Genomic DNA, 23,773 nt, shown 5'->3' with positions numbered 1-23,773 from the left:
GACTTTTTATTGGCTTTTTAGCAGAGCTTCTCATACTTAAATATGTAGCAAAACCACACCACTCTCACTTACCTGATGAGCGTAGGTGTTCATCCATGTGACTTTATTGATGATTTTACATAAAAAATTTCTTAAGTGTCTTTTGCTCAGAGATACACAGAAGGTTGAGAGGTAGCTCACTGTCTATATGGTATCCTAAAATATAGAACTCTCCTTACGTGCCCCTGGTGATTGCCATTTCTAGGGCAGAGTAGCCTCTATCTTTCAGACAACCTGCAGGACCACATAATTTTGAGCTTCTTATCTATGGTTTCCTCCTTATCTATGTAACCTGATTGTAATTGCAGCCATCAACTCATAGTTTTCCTCCAGTAAAACTCCTGGTAAATCTCGGTGTACCTGAGCTGGTGGTATGGGATTGTCATGTCCATCTACATAATCAGAAGGAACTGCAGATAGGCAGAAGTGAATGCCTGAAGTGAGAGCTGGTCAGAGATCTTAAAATGACCATTCATTTGTGGGTTGCTTGTTAGACAGACTGTTTCTGTGGCACCTGGTGAAAGACTAGGAGAAAATGATGGAAGCATGAATAAGTAAATTACTTTGGAAAGTTTCTCTTTAAAATCACAGTGTAGTTTGAGAACCTCCAAACTATTAACAGAGTTGGCTGTGGCCAATGGGAATCAATCAGAGGTTTGTGTGTCTAATCCAGTTCCTCCTACAGCCTTGGAATAGACCTGGCTAATTTTCTGCATCAAAACTACTGAAATGAGAAGTTTTATACAGGTGCAAATTAGTAGTAGCTATTATTGTGACTTTTATCCTCTTATTCTGTGCTTATTATAATGTTATATTTGGAAAGTATTTGGAACAAGAGCCAAAAGCAATGGAAAGACCTTCCTTTTGAAGCAAAATTAGAACCATTAGTTGGAAAATCTCGTGCTGTAATGTTTGTTCATCTCTTCACCATTGCTGAATTTTGCTTTCACTTGCAAGTGTGAACCAGCAGATTAGACACTTCCAAGGGCTCATTCACTGTGAGGTTTTGCAGGTGATTTCAGTTTAATGCAACCAGATAATTGTAGCCCTGGGGCTTGGCTAGGTTATAAAGCTGCTAATCCAGACAATATTATCCGATCACATGTTGTGCTTATATGAGAGACCTCTGCCTTTAATAGTCTCTCCCTGTGCTTGTAAGTGGGGTTTTGGGTTTTTTTTCTTTAGTTTCAGCAGCCCTATAAAAATGAGACGCAGGCTAAGATTAAGCTCCTGAACAAGTCACTAGAGTTATGCAGCACTTTATTACATGTACCCCATACATGAAATACACATACAGCATGTATCAGCTTGTTGATGGTGCCAATCTGTATGTTCACCTCTGCATTTAAGAGAGGGTAAGGTGATGGGTAGTGGCAACTCTGAAAACTGAAGTCTGTTTTTAGCTCTAGGCCCACATGTAGCTGAAGCAAATGTATGGTAATGTTTTATAAGCAGTGTCGTCAAGTAGACAGAGAACAGATACTTTTGTTAAAAAATATGTATTTGTCAAAACAGAAACTTTTCATGGCAATACACTGGTTTGAAAAAAGCTTTTGAGGGGAGAGAAAGGAGGGCGAAATTGCATGTCAGCCTGAAATCTGGACCTCTCTCATTTGGCAATCTTGTTTGTTCACATCTAATGAAACTTCCATTATTTAGTTTCAAGAGAGACTGTTCTTGTAAGTTTGTCATCCAACTCTTTGAAATGTAAGAGGTTGATATGGGTCATGTAAAAACTTAGAGGAAAGCTCATGCCTATCGCTGTCTGTGCTATGGGAAAATAAAGCACACTGTTCTGATATGATACCTTTATAGCATTGCTTTGGCTAAAGATATAAAGTGGAAGGAGGGTCTGTCTTCTGAACTAGCCAGCAAAAGATACTCCTTAGGTTTGGGTGAACTGCTGTGGCTGGAATAAATAATTTGGAAACTGGGAGTAGTAGCATTGGTAAGACTGACATCGTACTGATTTGGCCTGTTACAGATGGAAAGAGATCTCTATACTGCTAATTTTATGAAGTGTGATTGCTTCCAATTACTTCTTTGTACTCCTTTCATTTCTCTGTATGTTGCTTGAGCAAACGCGTAGTCTGGCTGTGCAGGTCCGTATGCTGAGGAATGAGGCAGAGTCCTCAGCTTCTTGGAGGATGTCATCGGGCTGAGGATCATGCCCTTAAGAATAGGAGTGCTGGCTTTTTCCATGGAGAAGTTGGTGGTACCATTGTTTTCTTCTGTGTTGTATTATTAGATATTACATACTTATATAGCTAATGGCAACTCCTTATCAACAAGCATTTGTACGAGACAAACTATCAGAGTAAAAGGAATTGATCTGGATTAATCCGTTTACACTTGTCCTGCTTGGGGAAAAAGAAAAATAACTCCCAACTAGAGCTCTCCCTCTCACTTGAGCTTGCTCTGGTGCTCATTTGACCATGCTCTGCACTGAGTCAACTTGCTGAACTTCAGCCCTTGACCTAGCATCAAGCTTGCTGTCCCTACTCCTGCTTCCAGAATAAAGTGGAGCATAGAGTGCCTGTTTCAAAATGGACTGTATCGGGATGCCATTGCCTCGAGAAATTATGATGGCACCAGAGAGTTACTGAGGTGTAGGAGAAGTCAAGTCACTTGGCTTTTTTGGACTACTTCCAGGCTTGAACTAACTTCAGGGAAGGAGGAGATATGAAAAAACTGGAGGGATTGTGCAGTATTACAGTCTTTGGATATGTTTAGACTATTTTTTGAAGAGAAGAGAGACCCAATGATGTCTCCATGAAATTTCTGTTGCATTCATTTTTTTAAAGAAATATATTTAATTTCCAGCAGTTGTGACGAGGTCTATAGTGTTCACTGTGACAGTCTGGCTCTGATTTTGCAAAGGCTTGGCAAGTGCACGTGTTAGTTTATGCATCTGAATAGTCCCTCTAACTTCAGCAAGACTATAGATGTATGCAGAGTTTACAGGCTTGCTGAAGTCTCTGTAAGATGTGAGCCTAACAAATAACACAGACTTTACGCTGGGGAACGCTAATGTCAAATGTGTAATTAAAAGAATCTTCAGGACAGGCAAATTTCTGAGCGTGTGCAGTATCCTTTTTGTGAACCTCAGGAGCTCAGCTGGTTTTGGTGAAAAACACAGAAAGCAATTAGCTTGCATCTTGGAGGCTAATAATAACTGAACCTTTTGGCAGATTTTGCGATGGGATGATTTTCTCTCAGTGATATAGGCCAAATGAATTACTAAAACAGATTTTTTTTAAAATCACTTATTCTAACACAGTCGTTTTGCTGTCAGAGGTGCATAAAAGCAAAGAATTTGCAACCCGGACTCTGTTACAAAAAGGTCTTAAGTGCAAAGTAAGGATTAATCTAATGTATTTGCGATGTTAAAGCAGTTTTCCCTTTGGAGCTACGATCTTGTGTGTTCTGCTTGAAACTTGAACAAATTTAATAAACTTGAGTCCCCTTTATTCTCTTTTTTTTATTATTATAGAATTTGAGGAGATTTCTTCCATTTCAAAAGTAAAGGTCCAAACAGATCTCCCTGGATAAACAAGATGAGTGAGATTTGGTTCTGAGTCAGGCAGTGGTGGGTGGTGGTGCTTGATCTTGAAATTGATGATGTTTGTTTTCCCCAAAAAGACAACAGTTGTAAGCAGGTTTACTGTCAACTGCTACCTTAATGTGCTTCAGCTCTGAGTCAAAGTGACCTCCTTGCTGCCGTGCCAGGTTGTTCAATCCCTGTGATCACTTGCTCTTCGTGGTCTCTCTGAGCATCACCAGAGATTCAGCAATGCAACAAGAATGGAGAAAATGGTGCCCACATGCACAAAAATGTCACAGTTACCTGCATGGACAAGTCTGCTAGCTTTAAACAAGGGAAGCACCAGTTTGTAGATGGAGGCACAGGAACCCTGTTTGTGAAGAGGAATAGGGACCCTCTGGTAATACTAATCTGGAGTTGAGGTTCAGTTCCCAACTTCATCACAAGCTTTCCTGGCTGACCAAAGGCAGGACAAATCATCTGTGTGTCTAACTGCAAAATTTGAATAGCCGCATTACTTAACCACCCCCACCTTCACTGCTCTCCTTTTAAGTGGTGGTGGTGCAGTGCTTGTGGCCCACATCAGTGCAGCACTCATCAGGGCCCAAGACACAAATGATGCAGTCATCCCTGGGGTGCCAGGTGGGTATCTGAACCTCATTGGTAGAGGACAATGTAATCAGACACAGAAGTTGTGACGGTAGTGTTTTCCCAATAGTGAGAAGCAGTCCTTGGGGGAAGAAGCAAGAGCTGGAACAGAGAAGAGTGAAAAAGCAATGAGATGTGCTCCTAGATCTTTTAGTTCAATTTAGTAAGGATCGAGTGATATGTAGGCAATGCTGGAGAATAGTGCCTGTTACATGAAAACCTAACTATCTGGCACAGGCATATGAGATGCTTCTGGAAAAAAAAGACATCACTTTCCCCTTTGAAAGCGTAGCTGGCTTTATAACACATCTAAACAGGATATAAAATCCTCTAATCCTCTGTTCACCTTATGTCTATTTCCTATCTCTGGATTTAGCTAATGTAGGACAGTGCTGAGACACTAGTTATGGTATCAAAGGATGTTCCCTCACTCGTCCTGTGGTGGGTCAAGCTTGGTGCCCTGGACCAAACGTCAGGGAAGTTTTCTGTGCTTTTCTCCTACATAGCCAAACATGTCTGATGTGTGATGGGCTTTTTTAACTGTTGTTTTGGTCTTGTTAACTGTAAGCCTAGAAGGTTTTGTCTCTCTTGCTGAACTGTGAAACACATGCTGATTCTTCTGAACAGGTAGCCTAGAAACCAAATGTTTATGCCTCTTAGTTTTAAAACATATATAATAGTATCATTTGATCTTACCTTTGAAAAAGACTGGCACCCCTACCCTATTCTTCTGAGCAACCAGAAAATACTGTAAATGCTTCATTCTCACCTGGGGCTCATGTTCCTGTTCCCATTCCTGATCAAAAGCAGTGATGTGCAAAATATGGACTGAAACCATTGCTGCCTAAAGACACTGTCTAGGCTGAGAATAAATCTGGTCAGCTGCAGACTCATATTTTTCAGCAGAGCCTCTGTTTCTTTTTCTCCTTTTCCAAGGGAGATGAAAGCCTCAGCCAAAGTTCACAAAGCACCTACCAGGAGAATTACTCTGTTCCCTTCAGCTTCTCATGCTGCACCCATTGCCAACTCTAAGGTCTGGTGGGTTTGTAGGTGGAGCTGCAGAGTCTTACTGCAGGGCTCGCTCTCCTTGCACAGTGTGACTTCTCTGTGCCTTTTCCTTCAGGCTTGCAGTGGAAACGCAGTGCTGCTTTGCATCCTGGGGTTTAGGCTTCATGAAAATATGTGACAAAGCTAGCACATTATCATTTGGTGCTCAAGTCAGTCACTCGAACATAGGCTTACAATGCCAGCTTAGGTGTTTTAGGATATCCTGTGTTGCATCCAGTTGCCTTTCTAGTAAGGTCCCAGCCCTGCCCTTGTGTCGGAGGGGTAGGCACAGTTTAGCTATAGTTGGATTTTCAGCTCAGTGAAGCTGGGGGCAGCATTTATCTACAGCACCACTGAAGAAGTTAGCTACTGGTGCCATCGTGGCAGTGGGGTGCTCTGCCTAGTCCAGTTAGCCTTGCTGCAAGGCTAGCCTTATTAGCTCAGGGTGCGTGCTCTGGAAATACAGTGAAGTGAGGCTGGGTATCTCTGCAGAGCAGTGTTTGGCTGTGGGTCTCCACTCTGAGGTCTCTTCCCTTGGTCTGAGGGCATTGGAGGAAGCCTGTTAAACCTGGCCCTTTGGTTTCTGATGAGCTGTCAGTGCAGTGCTTGCTGTCCCTCGCCTGGGTGTCCCTGCCCTCGTGCCCTCCCTTTTCATTTCAGTACCCAGTGCAAGTCTTGTCCACAGTGACCTACCCTACCTGCAGCTCTTTTAAAGAGTAATAGCTCACATGGAAGCAGGTTCATAGAAGTTAGAGATCAGTGTAACCTTTTGCTCACCCCTGCCCATCTCTTTCAAGTGGCTGCAAAGAGTGAAGATGTCCTCTCTTCCTTCCCCACTGCCTCTCTGCTCCAGCTCCTTCTCCTTCCTGCCTGGGAATAAACAGTAGATGTTACGTGTATTAACACCGTGCTCTAACACAATGCTCCTGGGCGTGCTCTGTGTGCAAGTCCCTGGCAGCCGTAAATTAATTAAAAGTAGACAGAAACCCTAGGAAAAAAGCAAGTTCCCTTCCCCCTGCCCCTCTTTTCCTTTCTCTCTCTGTGGGTAAATAGCTAATTCCTTTGTTCCTTGCTGCACTATTTCATTTCTGCCATCATTGTCCTCATTGTTCTCTGAAACAGGAGGGGTCTGGGCCAGGAGCAGCCAAGGTCTTAGCTAATGACGGGAAGTCTTTAAAGTTTGCGCTGCATTTCATCTTCTCTGTGGGAGTTTTAGGACGCATCCAGTGTTTGATCCCCACCGTGCAACTTTGCTTCTAGTTAATTAACAGATCCCCATTACACTCTCTCATCTGCAAGCACATGGGAGGCCTATCAGGAGGTAATTCAAGGCCAATCTGAGTGATGGCAGAAATTAGAGAAAACGGTTGTTTTAGGTTTCTAACATTCAGGAATAAAGCTCTCCCTTTGCAGAGGTGCCCTGTAAATTTGGGCTTGTTTTGTTGTATCATTTTAAGTTTTTAAGTGATCTCCTTTTGAGTCGGGTCTGGTTTGGGGGTTCATTTTTTTGGGAAGTGGAGTTGGGAAAGCAGTTTATTTGTTTTGCTACTGCTTTGCCGTGCTGGCAGCCTGCATGGTGTATGGTTTTGAGGGCCAGTTGAAACGAAACCGCAGTGTTATTAGCAAGATGTTTTCACCTTCCTTTCATTCCCAGCTTCCCTGTTCCCACCAAGCCTATTATACAGGTTACAAGTGTCTTATGGCAACTTTTTTAGTGCCGAGTAAAACCACCACAGGCCTCCCAGCTGCAGAGCTTTGTCAGGCTTTCAGCTAAATACCGCATCTCTCAGGAGTGCAACCTTCTGTCGACTTTGAATGTTTAGAGTTGTCTGATATTTCCCCCCCCTTCTTTGCTCTTCCCCTCCCTCTTCCCCACCCTATGAGCAATGACCCCCTTTAACTAATGAATTAGGAACTGCTCCTGCAGTTGCAATTCTCAGTTCAGCACTTGGCAATGAGAATCAAACCAGGGCTATTTAGTGCAGCGTTAAATGGCCCACCACATTAGCCCCCTGGCACGCTAAGCTATTAGGTTGTTTTACTGTTGTTAAAGTTACATTTGTTAGGTGGAGTTGCTGCTCCAACAGAAACTTGGTAATGTGGGAAGAGGCAGACAGCCCAGTGTCTTGTGGATGTATTGTGCGACTACAAGAGACCAAAGTTTCCCTCTCTCTCCATTAGGCTATTGCAGACGAAAGTTTTTAGCTTTGTTGCAATCAAGCGATCTCGATTAACCATTACACTGTAGCAGGGAGTAATCAAATTGTTAGTTGTTGCTTACTTGCTCCTCGGTCAGCTCTCAGCTGGGCTGCGACAAGGTGATGTACCCTTGCAAGGAGCCTCCAGCACTTGGGAGCATCAAACTTCGCAGGCTGTGCCCTCAACTACTGCAGGTGCACTCACCTGGTCCTCTGGGCTCCTCACCGCGTCTCAAGGGAAGAGCAGTGCGTGGGGTCGTTCTCCATTTGCACTTGTTGGGCTGACGTGGGGACCTCTGAACAACTGTGGCTGGACAGCGTCCCTCCAGAGGCTCCTGCAGCTTGTGCACTGTGACCAAATGCAGCCCAAGAAACGGATCTTTCTCAGAAATGCTCCCAAACTCCCTGAAAACAGGCTGTCACAGATGAAGGATTCACCATTTCCTGCTACAAGTGAAAAGGGGTATTACTTTGATCTTGCCATCAGGGATGTCTTGAAGTTCCTGAGCACAGTTCCTGTAGCTGCAGAGGATGTTTATCACACTGGGAGGCGAGAGTCACCTCTGGCCACGAACTTAATGTACAAGTGTAGAAAATGAACTAGAAGGTATACGCACCTTTGGTTCAGTACAGTGTGCTTGACTTTCCAATGCTTATTCTGGGTCTTTATCTAAAAATACTATTACTTGTCTGCTTATTTAAGAAGCCTGCTGTCTTATACTCTGAATGAATATCTAGCTAAAACCTTTACATCTATATATAAAAAAAAAATAAATTGTGCCATGGGTTGAGTGACATGCATAGGAAAAAAAAAAAAAAGGGAAGGGTAGCAAAGGGAATGACTTTAGTATTTGCAGCTCAAATACTAGTTTGAATCCTGACAGGGTCAGCAAAGCCTTCCATGTTCCTGATTTCCCTCCAGCTCCCTGAAGGTTTTATGGACAAGAGGCGAAGGAGTTACATCCTTTGCTTCACTTAGGCATCTATGTTCTGTGGAGCCAACTGTAGGTGCAGGAGTTTGCTCAGCTTGCCTGAGTGATGTCTGGTTGTTTTGTTGTTGTTTTTTTTCTTACGTTGCAGTGATTTGCATCCTCTCTTTCTGCAGCAGCAATACTTTTCCATTGCTAAGTACAAAGATACTATATAGCACTGACTGATTTTTTGGGGCAGGAAGGGGAATCGATGCACCGATGCGAAGTGTAGTTTTATTTAAGCGTAATGAAATGGGCAGCGCGTTCACAGTTGAGGCACCCTGTTGCTGATGTGACTGGGGTAGGCAGGGTCCTCAGCTGCTAAGCAGGGGTGCTTGGATGTGCCACAGGCTTTCAGAGAGAATCCCCCTGCAAAAGGAAGTGTGTGCCAGTATTGTAGAGTGCTTGTGCCAGCCGGCTTGCAGGGTTGATTTTGCATTTGGCATATTGGTGGCGGCTGCCAGTGTGTGTGGTGGAAGAGAAGGGAATGGACGAGAAAAACACATAGGGGTTTAAAATAAAAATGTAAAATTATTTGCTTTGTGCCATATGGACTCCAATATTTTGACAAAACTAAGGCCAAAATTAATCATGCCAGGTTAGAGTTTTAGTTCAAAAACATATGTATAACCGTCCCCCTGACTGTATTTGTTACCATTTTCATACAGAAAAACCTTAACCTTTTCAGTTTCTTGTTCTCTGCTCCACTACCAATTGTTCCAGCCAGAAGAACTTTTCCAATTGTGTGAACTTTTAAAATAGTTTTTGCTTTTTTTGGTAGTTTCTCAGTTAAATGTCAAAGATATTGTTGATTTACTTTTTAAAATTTTGTTTGGAGGAGCTGACTTTTTTTTCCTTTTCATTGAACTAAATGGATTTTAACAAAAGCTGTCTTGTGTCCAGGCTGGACTGTTTGGTCAAAAAGAAAGGAGGAGGGAGTAACCAGGATTGCTAGTAATGGTTGGAGAGCCATTATATGAATAGCAGAAGTCCATCATGCCAGTCCTGCTTGTCCTGACTAAGACGCCATCCCCAATGCACCTGTAGCATAGGGACTTTCAAGTCTGGGATTTAAGTTTAAAAATATGGAATGTGGCTTATCTGTGGATTTTAATTTATAAAGGAACCAATCTGAATGTCTACAGTAATGTGACCTTTTGTGCAATGTAAACCATTGAATTTTTCACCATAATTTTTTCATCAAGTACCCAGCATCTTATTATACCTGAGCATATTATTCAGGCTTACCCTGTGTTAGGTCATTATTGAATAAGCTTGGCTATGCATTGAGGCACAATACTGTTCTGCACTAGTTCCTGATGTGGGCACTTTGCTTCACCACTAAAAATGCCATATGGAGTCTAGCTTAATCCACTTCAAAAGCAAATCTAAACCATACAAAGGCACTCCTGAAAAGGAATAAGGATGAGTGTGGAGTGGAGCTGTTCTGCATTAGTTTTTTGAAGGCTTGTTTGTTATGTACACAAGTCCACAGGATGACATCAAATCTTGAAAGATCCAGTTTTTATAGAGTTCAGGTGTGATTGAATCAGGTATTTTTGTTCATCCCACTACAGAGATATGAGATGGATATAAAATTCAAATATAGATCTCTATCTTTTTAAAGTTTGGAAATGTTCAGAGGCAGGATTTAGGCAATCTTTAATTCATGTGAATGTAAGCAATACTATGACTATGCGAGGACAGTAAATATATCTCTATCTGTGATTGATCTCAAGATCAGCCTATCTATTATCATAAAGCTCCTCCTTTAAGAGCAAGAGGAGGTGGGTGGAAATTTGAAAGAACAAATTTCAAGCAACTGGTTTCCTTTCACTTCTAAAACCAAATAGTGAAAGAGGCATAAAAAAGCCCCAGCTTGGATGATAACGAAACATTGCTTTGAAGTTCTAACTAAATTGCATTTCTTGTTCTCTGCTGTCGCCTGTAAGACTCAAAAAATTGGACAAGCAATGATTAGTATATAATAATGTATGTTCAAATAGCTTATGGTATTATGAAAACAAAAATTCAAAAGGCCAATATACTGACAGTTAAAATCTGTCTAAGGGGCAATAGGGGGAACCTTCACAAAAACAATATGCTGATTGCATGCAGCTACCCTGCCGAGTCAAATCTTACATAAATTATACATACATAGCTGTACTGGAGCTGAGAAATGAAGCAGTTTAAAATGTTCCTGGTTCTGTGCTTTAGGCAAAGCCTATGTCCACTCAGTGCCCGTAATGCATCAGATGTTTGGTCTGTTGGTTTGGGTACCCTGCCACAGTGACTGGGCAGTACTGGGTGCTTTGGAGGCCGGTGAGAAAATCCAGCTTTGTGCTAGATCAGATATAGGGAGAATTGTGGGTTATAATCTTTCTTGGTTCTTTGATAAGGAATCACTTTCTCTCAACAGCACTCCACACCCCCCCACCCCCCCCAATCCCCTCCACCCACTTGTAAAATGTTGATGAAGTACTGAAATGTTGCATGTTTGGGTAGATTTTTTTTATTCCACAGAAACAAATTTATGTATCCAAAAATTCAGTTTCTAAGCAGCTAAAGTTCTTCAGAAATTTGGGTCAAATCTGAGAAGTAATTTCAGCCAAAGTAAAGATGAAAATAAAATTCTTAACATCAAAATGATTCATTTCAATACATATGAAACAAAGCATTTTGATTTCTTGGGATTTCCAAAACGACTCAGTTAACTATACAGCCTATTGATGAGGACTGCTCACAGGCACATAGGAGATCCATGTTCTTATCCTCTTTCTTCCTAAATTTGAGTAAGGTCTTGAATGTAGTTTGTCTTCTTCTCATATTCCATTCTTAGTCTATGTACACATACTCATGCATATACATTCATGGAGGGAGAAACAGAATAATTCTGTAGGTTTGTGAGCAGGCTGATCCCTGTGAAAACAGGTAACGGGTCCACTCTCTATGCCAAGGAATATGTAAGTGTTTATGCAGAGCTTCAACTGGAAAGACTGATAAGTAGGTATGGATGGACTAGTGGTTAGGGCAGATGTTAGGATATGGTGCACACACAGATCCTTGCTCCAAATCATGTTTAATTTAAATTCAGGTCCTCCTAATCTTGGTGAATACTTTAATCCTGAAGACACAATGGTAAGGAGAGTTTGGTAGCAGCATCTTGTTCACAGGATCTACTTTTAAACTGCCGGCAGCACCTTCTTTTGCCTGGCAAAAGTATCCTTAAGCCACAGTTATTTGTACAACTCTACTTTCAACAGTGGAAACTAAGGTTTTGACCTAGGCTAGCAGAAATAACTTGGAAATATTTAATAAACATTAACAGACTTTGCTTGGGTTTTGTGAGTTTCTTAGGATCAAATCATACTTCCTAAACATCAGTTGTCTGAAACCCATGTTAAACAACTGCACAAACAATTTTATATACTACTCAGGAGGTAATGCAGTTTTGGTCTTTGGCGAACAGAATCAATCAAATCACTTAGTTGTAAATATAGCCAAGAGGAGGTGAGCAAAGCATACCGCTGCTCTAAGTGTACTGTCATGAAACTCTTGCTGTTCTATCAAAATCCTCTTCCAAAGTTTTGGAGATAAATCACAGTGAATCAGAGCAAGATTTGGCCCTCACTTTTGGCATAGTTATTGCTTACTTGCTATCTTTTTATTGGTTTTATTTGCTAGAATAGATACTATTTGAACTTATTTTGAAAAGCATATTTCAACATTACTTAGGCACAAACAGAGGCTAATGTGTCTAGCTTTCAGTTAGCTTATTACCATTCGAATACTCTGTAGATAAATTATATTAAAAGCAAAAAAACCCCAAAACCGTTTCAGCTTGTGACTCATTCTAAATGGAGACTTAGCTCTAAGTAATCAAAATTGCTTTGGTTGTGCATAGCAGCATTAAAAGCCTTGTCCACTAATTGAGTGAAGCGGCTCCAGTGAAGCAGCCTTGCCCCCTCATTATGCGATCTTGCAAGTGCTGTTTGTCATCGTCGCTTGCCGGTCTCAATTTAACTGTACTGGTGGTGCAAATTAACGGTAATTCGTTACGACATGCTGTGTCCTTCCAGTGAAACAACAATATGGATCTTGTACCGCCCCTGCCCTTCTCTCCTTTCCTCCCCAACCTCCCAGATCCTTTTCCCACCTCAAGTTATCATCCCTGACTTAGCCTTCCAACTCCTCCTAACTGGTGTGTCAGGGTGTATTGTGGCTTGACTGATGGATAGCACCCTGTGCTCTTCTGCTGACATGTTAGAGATGTGTCAAACAAAAGGCAGTGCTTTCTGGTGACTTGGGCAGTCTCAGTGCTGATGGAGGACTTGTACTTCAGGGGAGAGCTGTGTACACACATGGGTATGATCATCCACCACCTTCTGTAGCTGAAGAACCTTACTGACAGCATGCTTTAGCAAGCAGGAAAGATCAGTGGATAACACTTTAAAATCAAAGTTAGCTAATACACGTGGAGTTTTGATGCATGGCTACTGTACTTAAATTAATAATAACCAATAGTTTATTAAATTTTTACTTCCATCCTGACTGTGAGAAATGTCCTTAAGAAAGAAAGCATTAGTTGGGAGCTCAGAACTCAAGAAATCCATGCCTTGCTTTTCCCCAGATTTCTTTGTCACTTTGTGACAGATGCTTATGCTCCCTTTAATAATAATCTCTACTTCTCATCTGTTGGTTATGCTGTCCTTTTAAATTACAAACTGTATTGTGAGGGCTGTCTCTTCTTTTGCTTGTGTAGAGAGGTTCCTTCAAGGGAGCCCTGATTTTAGCTGGGGCTTCTGTCCCAGATTCTCAGCTGGTGGAAGTTGGCTGAGCGCCACTGAAGTCATTAAGTGTATGTGAAAGGTCTATGGCATGTCACTGTTGTGGCTATTTGCGTTGCTGGAGAGAGGGATCTTCAGCTAGCGTGATCTTAGCCCACATCTTAAAGAATTAACATCCAATTCTCAAAGATACACAGTCTTTTCTCACTTCAGTTATTTTCATTTAAAATTAAAAGGAACAATTTTACATGAAAATTGAACGTCTTTGTTTTGAAATATTAGCTTTGAAACAAAATATACTTCTGGTGGGAGAATTTGTCAAAGTTATTTTCTGAAGGTAATGGTTTTTAGTAGCTCTTTTTATCACATAAAAATCAACCCACTGTAACTTCTCCATTAAAAAAAATATTTGGGGGAGGAAGCAGGAAAAGTAGGGAAGTTCAGATCAAACCTTAGATATTTAAAAAATAAAATTCAGAAGAATCCAGAACTGATTAAAATCAAGGTTGTGGCTCTAGGTTCATCCTAACTAACATTAGGCACTTTGCTGAGGTCACTAGGTTTTGAACATTTTCATCTGAGCCCGCCTTTGTAGTCAGCATAGAGATGCTTTTCAGCAAAAATGTTTCAGCCCCCATTAGGCCTTTATGACCTGTAGGGTAGTGTGTCCACCTCTGCTGGAGGGATCCTGGGCCGACTGTGTTCTTAACCTGTGCAGCTGAATTTAAGTTGTGTTAGTCATCACTTGCCAACAGGTCATTGACTCTGATTTTTTTTTTTTTTTTTTATTGATACTAAAAGGTCCACAAGATGATCTATTATCGTTGAAATATAATGTAGGCCCATCTACAACGCTATTTATCAGGAACGAGGTTAATGCCATTACTCCTATTCCACAGATGAGAAACCTGAAGCAAAGGAAATGACTTGGCAGAGGTCAGCCAGAAAAGATGTGTTTCTACCCACACTGCTCCCCCGCCCCACTCCCATGGTATTTATTAGGAGAGAGCGAAAGCAAGGTTTTCTCTAACCTTAAGTCCTGGAGTCATGTTTTCATATGTTAGACTTTCAGCTAACTTAGTTCTTTCCCCAGTGGATTCAAAGCTTGAAGATGTGATTTCTAACAGTTCAAAGCCAAGTAAATAATCTCCAAGAGTTCATGTATAAAATGTCACTGTACCTTATCACTGATTATGTGATTTCGGGGGGTTTGAAGTATGCCTGACAACAGCACTTCCAGAATCTACTGCATCTTAAAATTTCTGTCGTGGTTGCATGGACTGTTTCGTGTGCAAGACTTGAGGGTAAATATTTTGGAGGCTGTGTCCCTGTGGCTTTATCATAAAAGAGGAGGAGGTTGGGACTTCTGACCACAGAGAGGAAGGGTCAGCTGCCCTCTTCATGTTCCACAATGCACCCAACTGACGGCACCAACACCAAATTAAATGGTTTAGCGTAAGCTCAGGGCTCTCTATGCTACATTGAAATAATTTCTCAGATATACAGCATATATATAACCGGTGATGCAGCCAAAATTACTGCTATAGATGCTTCAGGATCAATACTAGAGGTAAGACCGAATACTCTATCAAATGATTTTGGGAGGCAAAATAAATCTTAACTTTACTGCTTCAGAAGGGTAGAATTGTCGAGATACTTAACTCTGGCAAGCATCTTATCGCCTCTCTATTGAAAGCAACAACAAAAATCCTAACTGATTTCAGTACTGCAGGATCAAGCTCCAGGTGTTGCAGGGCACTTGCATGCTCAATGCAAAGACCTTTGGGTTCTTTGAACTGGGGAAAAAAATCTTTAATTTAGATTATATATAATCATTTTTTATTAGAGCTTTAACTTGGTTAAGTATAATCAGGTAGCTATTGTATAATTTAAATGGCCGGTGATTGTTATTTGATAATAACAACTTACATTTATATAGTGCTGTATATCCCAAAGGGATCCCAGAGGACTTTAAAGACTCAACAATAAAATACACAACAAAGTAAACATTAATTACAATTACACCATTACTAGAAAATATGAGGATATTAAAAATCTGGCAGTCCGTGGCTTGCTTCTGCTCTCATTTGAATTCATTAGCCAAGCTCACCCAGAGTGCAAATGGATTATTAGTGGTTCTGCCATATCTGATTTAAGAAATTTTCTGTACAAGTATTACAGTGAGAGCAGGGGAGGGTAGAAAAGTGTATAAATACCCTTCTGAGGTTGCCTACAAAATCAGCTCTACTCATGCCAGGTCACTTAAGTGGGATGTTATTTTTCACCTCTGAGCCACTTGAATTAAGTCCTCTCTTGTTTGGGTGGTGGTTGTACTGTGTTTAGGCTCTGTGAGGCTGGTTCCTTGTTAGATGGGAGGAGGCTAAACAGGTTGTCTTTCAAATGCCACATGCCTACAACATCAGAGTGGGAGGTCATATAGTGCTTTGTACAGCCTGGTTTTTGGGTTTTTTTCATACATAAGCCTTGAAATAGTTTCAACTTCATCCCTGTTATTGTCATTCTTGGGTTATCAGTGTTAACACCGCACTGAGGTGAACAGAGCAGTTTATACCTCTTGAGCTGCTCTTGGGGGCTTTTGTAGGTTCAGGTTCAAATTTCTTCACCAAAAAGGCTGTCAAGGACTGGAACAGGTTGCCCCGGGGAAAAGGTTTAGTCACCATTCCTGGTGGTATTTAAAAGACATATAGACATGGGGGACATGGTTTAGTGGTAGACTCAGTGGTGTTAGATCATTGAGTCTAACCATTAACCAATACATTTTTTTTCCAACCTAATGATTCTAAGTGTCTGGCTTTGTACTTTCTTTCTTTAAATGCATATTGTCAATGCTGAAGAACAAGACGAAAGCTTGAGGGATGTTAACGTGTTCTGCTGTAGCATCTCGGATAACAGTACCCTGAAACTGCAGGTGGGAACTGGAAAATCCGCTGCAGCAAGCACTTCATGGACAAGTTGCATGAAGGCCGTCCCTGCCTTTGAGAGGTTGCTATTTAGGACTTGAAAAAAACCAGAAAAATGAGAATCCCAGAATTGTTTGGGAGGGGAATCGCTGAAGTGATGGGACTACTTTCAGAGTAAAGTCTTGCTGACCACAAAAATAGAGCCGGGAAGCTGGATGCTTTTTGTGGATGGTTAATATAGGTGGCTTGCTTTGTGTCTTTTCTTTTCTAATGCACAATGAAGTCTAGCCTAATTCTGAAAGATTTCCAGAGCCCCCTGAAATCCTCTTGAATTACAGAGTTTTTTCAACTGTTGAGACAAGTTGTTTATTTGTACCTGAAGATAAAGATATACTCCTATCGAACAGAAAATTGGGGATGTCCAAGTGGGTATGTAAATTACTTTTTTTTTTTACTGGTTTGCAAGAGTTCTTGCCCATCGAGAAGGCTTTCAGTTTCTGAAAATATTAATTTTCTCTTGTTTTTGTCCACAACATATGAAAACACTCTACTTAATTTCTTCTTAAAATCATAGTTCTTTCTTAGTCTCAGAGCTTTTCTTTAGTTTCTAACACTCTTAACCATTGTGTGAAAGTTGTTTCCCGATACTGTCTTGTTTTTCAGATTTGTAATGAAGCATGAGGGATTTTTACATTTTGTGGTGAAAGCTTTGCATGGGTCTTACTGTAAACCTTTCACAATGTCTTTAATTTGTTTATTTTTGGGAGATGGAAGAAAGGGAAATGGTGACTTAGAGACAAGTTTTTTGCTCCATTTCCTCTATACAGCAGATAAGTACAAATGCTGCTATGCCCAAGACACTAAGCTCTAATTTTCGATTATAGGTACATGCACTAGTGGTCTATTTACTAACCTGTGATCTGCAATAAATTTGTTGTACTATAGTTAAGAGCCTAATCTCTGAGTAAAGGTGAACAAACATGCTCAAATAAATACCCAGGTGAAACCTTCTGAAGTTCCCTTCTGTAGTGTTTTGGATTATACCTTTCTGATCCCACTACAGCTGAGCACTGGGAATCAAAACACTTGTAACTCCCAGGGAAGTGCCATAAAAATGTTTCTTTCCGAAACTGTATTTAAGTGTAGGTTGACATAATAATAATGGCACTTGTGATCATTAGGCCTCTGAATAGGACCCAAGTCTTTTCACTCATCAATGATACACAAACTAGTAGAATAATGCTAAGTTGGACAGTGTTTTGTGTGTCATGCTATGTTCAACACAACCCTGTTATAAATGCTTATATATGAAATATAATTGCACCTTCCGTATGGGAAGGTGTAGCTTTCTGCTTGCTGCTCCACAGCATTGTAGAAGTCTCCCTCTTGTTCTGGTTAAAGTTGCCATACATTTTGAAAAGTCGGGATAGATCCTATTAGAAAAGAATCCAGCTGAGGACATTATCTTCTCTGAAAGGAAATTGGTATTCTCCCTTAAAAAGACTTTCTAAAATTATTTTATCTTTTATTAACTTACTTAAAAGAAAAAACTTTAAACCTGCATTTTTTTTTAATGGTCTGATTATGAGTTGGAATTTAGGGACTGAACTTGTAATTACTAATCAAAGTCTACCTGTGGGAGCAGGAACTAGATAGAACCTTGTTTCACTTGTTTAAACATAAATCTCCTCAATTTGAGATTAAATAGAATTCCCTGGGTTACAGTAGTAGCCTTCTCTTTTCTGTGCCTGTAGGCCATCTACTAAAAAGTGAAAAAAAGAGTGGGTGACAGAGATGTCACAAAATGTGACTAGCTTTGTTGCAGGTATCATTAGAAATGGGTGGATTTTGTGGACTAAACATGGAAATGAAAGGCAGACTGGATGGAATATTTTTTTTATTTGTAATAAAACCAGATAACGTTCAAGTAATTTGAAATCACAGTGGTAAGGACTTAGGTACAATGTGATAACTGCAGTGATTTTAGAAGGAAATAAGTAAACAAGAGGTAAGAAATATTAGCTCGAGTCGGAGCTTTAATTTTTATTAAGGTTTGTGGGTTTAGAACAGAGGCAGAATACACATGACATAAAGAATGGCAATGCATTAGTCAAAGTAAGTGTCTGAAAGATATTAGCCTGTGTTTGTGGGAGCATGAAACTGTTGAAAAGAAACTGCTACTTTCACATTGGCATATACAAACCTCACGATGACCCTAGCAATGAAGTGTAGAGAAAGTCTCCATTGTTCGTCCCAGAAAAAAAAGCACATGTCTCATAGTATAAATGGCTCTGGGTTTAGTTTTTGTAGTGTTTGGTATCAGTCTGTAAGACTCAGAGAGATGATCTAAATGAAAACATGAAACTCCACAGATTTTGTTATGAAAACTTTTTTCAAACTTTTTACATAGCACCTTTGAAATATTGAAGAATGTGTTGAAACTAATCTCAAGAGTGGGAAATAATTGGGAATTATTACTGCAAATTCTATAAAGCATCTCCTTTGTATGTTTATAGTGTGCAGAAAATATAAATAATAGCTGATTAGTAGTCTTGACTTAAAGCTCTCTGTTTCCTCCCCATATTGGATAAATCTCCTACTGATGGATCAATCATTTAATCAATCTACTAACGTGGCCTTCAGCACTATGGTATCCGAGTGCCTCCCAGTGTTGGAACGCTCAATAATGCTTGGTTTTTCTCCAGTTACTTTGTACTCCTTAATTTGATTTTGTTCTTAGTTACACTGATGTAAATCTAAATCTACTCCATTGATTTTGATGGATCAAGACAGCATTTGAGCCTGAAGAGCAGAATCTAACCCTCCTCTTGCAGTTCCCCAGCTATTCTTAAGTTGTACTAATAATATTTCTTGGAGTTATTAATCTGCACTCTCATTTATTCTCCCTGTTCCTGCTGCATCTTTTTTTCTTCTGCTGCTTTGGGTATAATCCAAAGTCCACTGAAATTGTTGTCAGTCTATTGATTTCAGCTGACTGTGTCTCCGTTTTCCACTTGCCTCTCTCTCCCCTTTTTTCACCCTCTGCAGACCCTGAAGGTTCCTGTCTGAGTTTGTGTCCATCTGAGTAGAGGCTTCTAATTAATTAAAGTTACAGGTATTCCTAGAGTTCTGTACCTTGCTGTACTGGGATCCTAATCCCCATCTTTTCCTTAATACCCATTGCTTCCTTCAGTTTAGTTTTCCTTTAACGAGATCCTCCTCTCCTCATGCTGCAGGTCTTGCTCTTGGGTTCAGCATCTTGTATTTTAGGGAGAGCTTTGCTAAGGGCCTGACCTGAGTTTTGTGGAAAAATGAGGGAAGAAACCCCACTTATTTCCTTGAGAATTTTGCTCAGCATAAAATGTTATAGTGAATACAAAAAAGCTTTTAGGATGAGAGAGTTATGGCTCTTCCTTTGATATTTTTTTTTCTTTTCTTTCCCCTCCCTGCCTTCAGTGTTGAAAGCAGAAGAAAATAAAAAGAAGAGGAGTTGAGAATTTGAGCTGGGAGACTTGGCAGGTAAGAGGTGTGTTTTCTTACTTGCTGGCAAGGCGTTTCTAGAAGTGCTGATGTGACTTGGCAGTGGGTTGGCTCAGCTCTGGGAGAAGAGGCTGGCCCAGGACCTGCACAGTCAGGTTGAGTTCCCTGTTCCTTCACAGCCTTTCTGCGTAACCGAGGGCTAATGCTTCACTTTGCTGGTTCCTCACCTGTGACAGGCAGAACTGCTTCCCTGCCATGGGAGGGTGGCTTGAGGAGAAATGCAATAAAGGCTGGGAAATAATGAGCCGGTGTAAGAGGTGGCAGCGCGTGTGAGCTACTTGGACAACGTTGCCCAGTTCGAGGGTGACAACTGTGTTGTGTGGACAGCTGGGCTGGTGTTCGCATTATTTCAAGAAATGTTTTACTAAGGTACTCATGTGATATCTGTAACTTCACTGCGTTCTCTTCTTTGAAGACTCATTTGATTACTTTAGTCTCATTTCCTGTTCTACATGTTTTTTAAATAGGGTGGAGGTGAAATATAATATAATCAAGATGCAACTCTTGCTTTCATGTAAAAACTGTGCTGAAAGCACAATTACAACTTTAGAAAGCCAAGCACTCATTGGAGAACAGTTCGCAAAGATACTTCCTAGGGTCTTACTTGAGGCCCATCTGAGGACAAACGGCTTTTCTTGGGGACAAAAGCCATAGCCAGGCTGCCAGACTTCAAAACTTCCTCTGAAGCTTGAAGCGCAGGAGTTTTTTCAGAGGAGGAGCTGAGAAGAAAAGTGTAATATGCCTTAACCTTGTTCTTGGAAAAAGTTGTGCCATTTCCAAAAAGCTCAGCCTGAGGCAGTCATGCATCATAGATAAATCAGCCAAAATGGCAAAACATTGGTGGGGTATGAACAACTGCAGGTAGTTGTTTAATTGCTTGTGTCAAGTGATCTTAATAACAGATGTTGCTACTGATCCAGTCAATTATATAAATTGTCCTGCAGTCTCTCCTGGGTTCTTACTGAGGCAAAGCTATTGATGTGTAAGATGTGTCTGAGTGAGACAGCACTACTTGGCCCTATGACTCTGTCTTAAAAGATAGAGCTTACCCAAACAGGGAGTGACTGACGTATTTCTGCTTCTCTGCCTTTTTCTTCATAGCACACTGTAGCAAGAATCCTTGATTTTACTCTCCTTCTTACGAATTTGTGAGAATAAATTTAAATTTTAATACTTGGAGATCCAGAAGATGTAAATAACATAAATATAAGTATTGCCTGTTTGAAATTCCCTGCTGGGTCCACCTGTTGCACTTTGCCTGACGTAGGGATAATAAGCTGTGTGGGATGGTGAGTGCCTCCCTAACTCATCTGTACAGCGCTGAGCATAGCAATGTTGTGCTGGTTTTTGGAGGGGGCTTCTAGCAACACATCACATGAGACATGAGAAATACCTAACTCCTGTGACTGAGAGTTTGCAGGCATGTTGAGCAAGCTTGGCTCAAACTCAGAGGTCAGAAGAAGTTCGTGGCTGATAAGAGAATAAATCATTTTCTAATCTGAAATAATTTGGTCCTTAGCATTTATGAGAAGACTCATCAATACAAACTAACTGGCAGCATTGTAAAAAAAGATTTCTAGTTGCAAAACTTTTGGTCTCGGAGTGAAGTATTTGTGTTTTCACTATGTCACTAATAGACCTCTAATAAGCTGTACATGAAGATGATTAGGGATATGTTGTTTGGTTTGAAGAATTTATCTTCTGGGTTTGGATGTTTGGTAGTTTTGTTTTGGTTTTTTTTGTTGTTTTTTTTTTAAATTTGCAAGTGCTTTCTTGGTTTCTTGAAATTTTCAAAACCGTATGTTGGCATCTGTTTTTTGCTGTGAAGTTACATCATCTCTGAGCAGACCAGTGTAATGCATCAGGCTGGCTCCCTATGTGTGCTGGGTCATATGTTTAGTATTAAAGCTCAGTTTCTGTGCTTTTTCATAACAGTTTAGTTGTCTGCTAGGAACTGGTAGTTAAAGTATGGCAGACTTCAGATAATTCTTCAGGCTCAGCCTGTTTCCACTGCCTTTGATCAGGATACATTCAACTCTCAAATATTTATAATTATTTTTTCACATGCGCCTTTTGATTTTCATAGATGTGCCCTTCCACACAATAGGAATAGTGAGTGATTTCTTATTATAGTTCCTTGGCATATAAACATTATGTTACTATAAACTGATCAAATTTGGACTGTGAATGCAAGTAAGAATAGAAAGAGATGGATCCTACAACAAAGAGTTTGCAGTTAAAGTGGTAACAAGTGACATGGAAAAGGTGGAGAAGACAACTGTCAAAATACAGCATGTTCATGGATATACAAATACATGTATAGACATATATATCCTTGTTTATCCCTGCAGTTTAATTTAACATCATATTAAAAAAACCCAAACCCAACAACAAACCAAAAAACCCCACCAAAAAACAGTAGAAAGATTAATCTATAAAAAGATTTGAACCATGTGGCAGAACTTGTCTTACTGATGAAAATGAAAAGCAGCCAGAGATTGAAAGAGGGGGGATGTTGGTATTTTTTCTCGATAGGTTGTTTTAAAGTCATTAAAAACAAATTATTCAACCTTTTCCCAAATAAAGTATAAATTTTTATGACTTTTCCCTCTATATGATTTTGATGAGAAAGTGGGTGTTGGTACAGTTGCAGAAACTTCCTCCACACAGATGTGGTAAAGCACATTAAATCTGTAGTCTGCAATTTGTACACCCATTGTAGGCTGAAGAGTGTAGCTCTATGAAACAATGAAAAGGAGTTTGTCTGAGGTTGTATGCTTGCCTCAGATTTTGCTTCTAGTTTGGTAAATAATATAAATGTTCTCAGGCAAATTCTCATTATAATCCCATTTTCTGTTGCAGATATTGTTTTGGTCAACCTGAGAATTTGAGTCTGTGTGGTGACAGTGGGAAGTGGGTTGGAAGGAATTGCTGTTACTGTATTACTTCCCCTCCCAAAAGGTCTCAAAATGAAACCAATTGCTAAATTGGTAATCTGCAAGCTCACAGTATTTGCATGCATTTCTGTGTGGCTGTGAGAGGGAGGAAGCCCCTGGTCTTGCACACATTTGTTTTCTGTGTCATCCTGAACTTTGAGATCTGAATCTTTTATTTGTGTGGATGGCTTTAGTTTTGGTTTGTTTTGTACTAGTTTTTGTAAAAATCCATGACTGAGGCTTGTTTGCAAGAGTGGCTTATGGGTGGGTACCTCTGTGTGATTGATCGTTACACCCACCAGGTCTAAAGAGTATCATATTTATGTCAAAGGAGCAAGTCCAAATTGTATTGTGATATTTTATTGGAGTGTTCATATGTGAGGGTGCTTACTGTTAACGTCTTTGTGGATTTCAGCTGCAGAACTGTTGCCCAAAAAGGAATTAGGATGATTTTATAGCATATGAAGAGACTTAGGATACAGTTCGTTCTTGTCCCTTTATTTTTGCACCCAGCAGTTGCTCAGGTAACTGAGAATCAGTGGATGACTAGTCCCAGATGACACAAGTTAAAATCATGCACACCCTGCACTGATACATCCATGAAAATGGGACCAAATGGGAAGTAACTGAAGCAGCTGAGTGCACCAGAAAACATGCATGAAATGTCCTTTCATGTGTCCTGTTCTGACAAGCAGAAACTATTGGTTTCTGTCTCTCTCTAAAAAAAGTTTCAGTGCAACCAAGACCAGGTTTTATGAAGTAATCTTGATGGGTTTGGGTATTACATTAGTAGGATCGGTGGTGATATCTTGCCTAAATATCATGAGCAATGAAAATCATGTGGCTCTAAGAAACAGCAGAGTAGATGACTGATCAAATGTGACCTCTTCCTAAAAGCAGTGTTGCTAGGGCAGCTGAGGTGAGATTGGGAGAAGGTGGCACTACAGTCGTGGAGAAATGTCATAAACCTAGAAATGCCTTGGATCAATCTGCTTGTGATCTGAAATTATAATCCAGTGTCTTATACACTTGTTTGTGACTTCCTCTGTGAGTAAATTTTGTGTGTGAATGGCTGGATTCTTTTTACTACTGCAGTTTACAACAGAACGCTTCTGGTCATTTTTCTGCTAATGATTTTTCTT

The 23,773-nt window shown here is 40.4% G+C and overlaps 1 protein-coding gene across 2 annotated transcripts in view; it reads left to right on the top strand.

Annotated features, from left to right (window-relative positions):
- SOX5 (SRY-box transcription factor 5) overlaps positions 1-23,773 on the top strand; it is a 648,311-nt gene that overhangs the window by 173,628 nt on the left and 450,910 nt on the right. For both annotated transcript variants that reach the window (XM_049822486.1, XM_049822487.1), the window contains exon 3: positions 19,612-19,674. The gene's annotated coding sequence lies outside the window, so the exon portion shown is untranslated. The remainder of the gene's footprint in view (positions 1-19,611; positions 19,675-23,773) is intronic.

This window comes from Accipiter gentilis, chromosome 18 (genome assembly GCF_929443795.1).
Source record: "Accipiter gentilis chromosome 18, bAccGen1.1, whole genome shotgun sequence".
NCBI classification, from domain to species: Eukaryota; Metazoa; Chordata; class Aves; order Accipitriformes; family Accipitridae; genus Astur; species Astur gentilis.
Note: the sequence above shows the minus strand (reverse complement) of the source record. Positions and strands in the feature narration are given on the sequence as shown.